Raw genomic sequence first — 6,525 nt, 5'->3', positions numbered from 1 at the left:
TGATATCAGGAGAAGAAACAAGAATAATGGGAATTCTCAAAGGGGAGGAAAAGGAGCAGAGATTAGAAAGCATTTTCAGACAAATAGTGGACGAGAATTTCCCAAATCTAAGGAATGAGCTGGAGCTTGGAATTCAAGAAGTCAACAGAATACTCAATTATCTCAACCCAAAAAGGCCTTCACCAAGACACATTGTATTAAAATTAGACAGAATTAGACAAAGACAGAATTCTCAGGGCAGCCAGGGAAAAGAAGATGGTAACATATAAAGGAAAACCCATTAGATTATCGTTAGACTTCTCAGAGGAAAAACAGAATGCTATAAAAAGAATGATACCATTTGTTTCCAAAGACTATCGATATACTAGAGTGATGCAAAAATAATAACAAAAGCAGGGATATTTCACGGCCAACTTTGGGGGTAAGCTTAGAACTGTAATCAGTGAGTTATCTCGGGATAAATGCTACAGTGGCAAGCACTACCAACGAATATTCTCAGGGCAAATAGATAATGTGTTAAAAGTTCAGTACATATATATACACACATGTATACATACATACATACACATATGTATACAGTTATTATTAGGTGCTGTTTGTTTGGTGTTTGTGTTAGTATGTAATAAACCACTGCAAAAATCAGTGGCTTAAAACAGTAAGCATTTATCTTAGTGCTCAAGGGTCTGCAGTTCAACAATGGTTCAGGTGATCTATGTAAGATTCAGCTGGGCAGCTCTGCTTCATGCTGAGGGTGGGATGGGCTCCAGATGATGAGCTGGGTTCAAGTCTGCTCTGTACATGTTCATTTTGGCACCCAGGTTGATGAGGGCGATGGCTACGTAAGGCATGTTCTCATGCCTCTGGAGTGGAAAAGAAGTAAGCCAAACACACAAACACTTTTAAGGCTTCTGTTCAATCACCTTCGCCACTATTTCATGGCTGAATCAAGTTATGTGGCCAAGCCCATGATCACTGGACAGCAAAGTCTACTCTGCCCACAGTGGGAGGGAGAGCAAGAATGCAAACTATCATAGCATTCTTCACATACTACAATATCCCTTTCCCATGTAGACGTGCATCCACCCAAATGGGTGGTAAGCTTCTGCTTAAAGGGCAGGCCTGTATTTTGTTCATCAAGTGACCTTCATAGCACCTATCCCAATGACTGAAAGATAACTGGATTTAAATTAATATTTGTTTATGTGTTGTTCTCACTGCATCTATTTAATAGACTTTATTTTTTAGAGCAGTTTTAGATTCATAGCAAAATTGAGCAGAAGGTACAGAGATTTCACATATACTCTGGGCTCTCACATATGCACAGCCTCCCCCATTATTAATAGCCTCTACCTGAGTGAACCCACACTGATACATCGTAATTACCCAAAGTCCATAGTTCACTTTAGAGTTCACTCTTGATGGTATACATTCTATGGATTTGGGCAAACATAATTAAAAATTATAATAAATTTATATTTTAAATTTATAATGACCATTATAGTATCATAGAGTATTTTCACTGTCCTAAAAGTCTGTGCTTTGCCTTTTCATCCCTCCCTCTATCCTAAGGCAACCTCTGATCTTTTTACTGTCTCCATAGTTATGACTTTTTCAGAATGTCTTATAGGTGGATCATACATCACGCAGCCTTTTCATATTGACTTCTTTCGCTTAGTAATATGCTTTTAAGTTTCCTCCATATCTTTTCATAGCTTAAAAATAAATGTATTTTTATTATTGAATAATATTCCATTGTCTGGATGTATCACAATGTATTCATTTACCTACTGAAGGACATCTTGGTTGCTTCTGAGTTTCAGCAATTATTAATAAAGCTGCTACAAACACCCATGTGCAGGTTTTCGTGTGGACATAGTTTCCAGCTTCTTTCTGTAAATACTAAAGAGTGCAATTGCTGGATCATATGAAAAGAGAAAGTTTAGTTTTGTAAGAAATTGCCAGATTGTCTTCCACAGTGGTTGTACCCTTTTGCATTTCCACCAGCAATGAATGTGAGTTCCTGTGGCTCCACATTCTTGACAGCATCTGGTACTGTCAGTGTTCTGGATTTTGGTCGTTCTAATACGTGTGTAGTAGTATCTCATTGTTACTTTAATGCGCATTTTCCTGGTGACATGTGATACACAACATCTTTTGATATGCTTATTTGCCACTCATTGTGTATTTTCACCTTTATTATAAACCAATAAGTAGCCCATAAGGGTCTGAAAGCTGTGCGAGTAGTTTCAAGGGGCGTTGTCAATTTAGTCTAGACAATCAGTGACTGCTTCCAAATTCCCAGGCATTTCAAGTAAGGACAATGTGGCAGTACTGTAGTTAATCAAGATGGATAGATAATGGTATCTTTATTTGAACAGTACATTACTGGGTCTATTTTAAAAACAGAATCACTGAAAGGCACAGCTCTGATAAAAATTTTCTCTGGTAGTCATTTGAGTCTATTTAAGAGAAAATGTTGGATCTTTTTCTTCATCTGTGTAGAAATAGTTGTAGTATATTTGGTCATAGCTTCCATATACTTTTGGCAACAATAGCTCTTCTTTTATTTTTCTTTTTTCTTTATGGCTTAGACTTTATGACTACTTTATGACTTAGACTTCAGGTATCTTCTTGAGAGAATTCCTGAGTTGTTTAATGCAGGCTTACAGTGTCTTTGATGGGACCTGGAATACTCAGGGCTTTCTCTTATAGTTGCATTACTGAGCTACATATAAAATCCTTCCCAAAATGACTTTTGTTTACACTGATAAAGTAGTGGGTAATACAGAGGAATTCACAGTTGAGAGGTATTATAAAAGGAGCATGGGTCTGAAAGTAAGGCAGACCTGAGTTTGCTCACTCTACCATTTTTTGTTCCTGTAACCTTGGATGAATTACTTAACTATTCTGAGCCTCACTTCCTTTGTTTGAAAAATTGAGATATTATCTTTAGTAATTGATATTACTATAATTGATAGTATTAATTGATTATTTACAATGTATTTGGGAGGATAGTTAGAAAGATCAAGTGAAATGATGCATATTTTCATGTAAAACACCATACTGGGTGATATGAGGTACTTAACATTGCATGTCAATTCTCTTATTCCCTATTTTTAATCAGCCACTATTTCTGATACTGTGCTGCTGTTCCTCTCATGACCAGCTCATCCACACATTTATGCTCTTTACTTTTATTAAAATTTAAACAAATGACTAATTAACCAATAAAAATATCAGTTCACGGGTGTGTATGTGTTATGAGTGCATGTACTACCCTGAGGCCTGTAAATAAGTACTTACTTTGCATTAGGTCAGGAAAATAGACATCTTTGTGATTTCTTATTCTAAAAGGATCAAGCTGAACCTCTCTTCAACTCACCAGTTTTCAGATGGGGACAATTTTGCTTCCCCTAGCAGACACTTGGGAATGTCTAGAGACATTTTTATTGCCACAACTGTGGGGAGGGGGTATTACTAGACTTCAGTGAGTAGAAGTCTGGGATGCTGCTATACATTCTACAGTGCCTACAGTGGCTCCTTCTTCAACAATAAATCATTATCTGGCCTTAAGTATCAATAGTGCCATCAGTGAGAAATCCTACAGTCCAACTGGGGAAAAGGAGATTATTTAAGCGAAGCATGGATTTCACAAAAATCTCACTCTTGCCTTAAGAATTATTCTGAATTTGGACTTAGGCAGGGAGGTGTCTAATGGTACTGAATGATTAATTCATATTAAGACTATGTCTAAAAATCCACATGACTCTGGTTAATTAAATAAATATAAGGAGCAGAGCTTCTCTTCTCTCATTGCTGACAGATTAAGGTAACTCAGAAATTACTAAAAACATTCTTATTTTCAATTGCTCTAGAACCTAAGATGAAAAAGTGTACAAACATGGATTGAGAACCAAAACACAGGTCCTGAGCTATCCTCCTTCTCACTCCACACACAAGTTTTCCTTGTGTTTGAGTCCTCTGATGCTCGGGGAATGACCCATCTATTTTTGTAGAGCTGTGCCCTAAGGATTGAGGTGTTTGCACAATTGTCTTATGTTGCATGTGGCAGTTGATAAAGGTTAGTCCAGTAATTGAAGTTTGTCCTCCAGAATCAGGCTTAATCTATCGTAAATTGTTTCAAATAACAGGACTTTGATGAATTACACTAAAATGAAAGTCAAAAAGTAAAATTAAAAGGGACACTAAACAAAAACTAGAGGGAGTACATCTATGGCCATTCTACCCTGAAAAAGCCTGATCTATCTGATCTCGGAAGCTAAGCAGGGTCAGGCCTGGTTAGTACTTGGATGGGAGACCACCTACAAAGACCAAGTACTGTAGGTGTAAAAAATGAAAAAAATAAGAGATTGTAAGCTGACAAAGTCCTTGCAATCTGTGAGGCCAACCAAGGGTTGCCTCATCTAAAAAAAATCAATCAATCAATCAATCAATCAATCAACTAGAGGGAGTAATATGGCAGAGTCTTGCTAGCTGTCCACCAAATCCATTTTCTTTTCTTCCTGAGCTCAAAGCTAGCCTATATTTCCTGGCCTCCCATGCAACAAAACATCGCCAGGTGACTGGACAGTGGTGGAACATGAGAGTAAATGATGTTTGCCACTTTAGACTAGATGCATAAAAACTTCCTGCATATCTTCCAACTGGATTTGGATGCTTAGGACAACCTCAAAAGCCATATATTGAAAATAGCAGAGCCTGCTCCTCCCTTAAGTTATATAATAGCCAAAGTATGAGAAGCAAGAACATATCCAGACCCCTGGATAGAAGCTTATTGGGGACCAGAGAAGTCAGCTAACAACCACCAGGAAGAAGCAGAAGTGAGAAGGCAGTGGTGACTATGAAAGAAGGGATATATCCAATTTTCACTAACCAGGTATTACTTGGTGGAAAGCTTTCAGTCTGATTGCATCTTCCAGATACCATTCAGCTTCTGGCCAGTGACTTTGGACAGTCAAAGAAGGATTTGATAAACTCATCAGACTAAAGAATAATTCTGTGTAAGCCACTGTAATAAAAAGCACAGCCTTCACTTTGACAGGTCTGCCTGGAGAGGCAGGAGTCAGAGGTGGACGATTTTACTCTAGAAAATACCATTAATGTATTCCTTCTCTCTGCATCTCCCGCTTATTCTGGCCAAATATTTTTTCTTCATTATGTTCCTTAGGGTAAAAAGAAATTATTTTTAACAGAGAAAAAGGTGCACTGATGAAGAAACCAAACAGTTCTTTCATGAATTTTCTATTACAATCATCCTCAGGTTTTAATTAAAAGAGAGTTGTTTTTTTTCCATATCAAACCTGGCCTTCACAAGCAACACAGGTGCCCATAGCAATCACTTGGAAATGGCCTGGGAGCTTGTTTAATGTTACTGCCTAATCACTTTGCCAAATGTCACAGCTTCGGGGCATGCATTCTTACCTTAAGTTTCTTCTCTGCCCCTTTATCCTCCTAGGTAGAAGCCTCTCCATGCATTTACAAGAAAGAACAAAACCTCAAGCTGAGTTTTATTCCTTTTTACTCTCTAGGATCCTGGGAGAGACTCTAGGCAGGGGACACATACAAATAGTGTTTCTGTTGGAATAAAAAAAATATTGTGATCTGTGACTACTAAGATTCCTTTTAATGCTGAAAATTAGGGTTTTATATGTCTTCACATCTCTTTCAAACTTTTGCAATGTTTGTAAGGCTCTCTGCCACCTTGACTCCCTACCCCAGACCTCTTTAGGTATTCAATGGCATAAACACCATGCCCCAGTTTCCTCTAAATATTTCAGTGGCATAATTCCTTTGTTCTTTCTTCCAACTTCAACCCTTACCTCAGACTTTTATTCCACACTCATGTCCTTCAACTTGCTGATAAATAAAAAATGGTAGTGCATTTTAAATATATTTTAAATAAACCACAAAAAGAAAAGCACAATATAACTCATTCTTAGGGACCTTTAACATGAAGGAATAGTGCAGATGAGGGTGACGGATGATGAGATACTTGGAGTAAACAGGATGAGAGGCTTAATCTGCCAATTTTACCTCAGGATCTCAGACCATCACCAGTTTAATACCTTTGCCCTTTTTCTTAGTCTTCCTCCCCTTTTGAAACTATGGCTTAATATGGTCAAATGCTTTCTCATTCTCCTATTCCTTTTGGTAAAATGATTCTTTTTATTTAATAACATTGAATGGTAATAGCAAGCCTCACAGAGAAGGGAAATGAGAGCTGTTTCACAGAGCAAAAATAGACATGTGGAAATACATAAAATTAAAAACCTTCTGTACAGCAAAGGAAACAATCAACAGAGTAAAAATGCAACCTGTGTAGTGGGACAAAATATTTGCAAACTGTATATTATTTGATAAAGGGTAAATATCCTTTGGATATATATAAGGAACTTTGCAAATATATAAGGAACTTCTAAACTTCAGTAGCAAAAAGACATAACCCAGTTAAAAATGGTCAAAGGACTTGATTAGACATTTCTCCAAAGAAGACTTAGGAATGGC

At 37.3% G+C, this 6,525-nt stretch overlaps 1 pseudogene; it reads left to right on the top strand.

Moving 5' to 3' along the window:
• Nucleotides 1–4,229: 4,229 nt before the first annotated feature.
• LOC112485761 lies at nt 4,230–4,347 on the top strand (annotated as a pseudogene).
• The last annotated feature ends 2,178 nt before the right edge of the window (nt 4,348–6,525 follow it).

Source organism: Pteropus alecto, unplaced genomic scaffold (genome assembly GCF_000325575.1).
Source record: "Pteropus alecto unplaced genomic scaffold, ASM32557v1 scaffold188, whole genome shotgun sequence".
Taxonomy (NCBI): domain Eukaryota; kingdom Metazoa; phylum Chordata; class Mammalia; order Chiroptera; family Pteropodidae; genus Pteropus; species Pteropus alecto.
The sequence above is the reverse complement of the archived record's forward strand: the minus strand, read 5'-3'. Positions and strand labels throughout refer to the sequence as shown.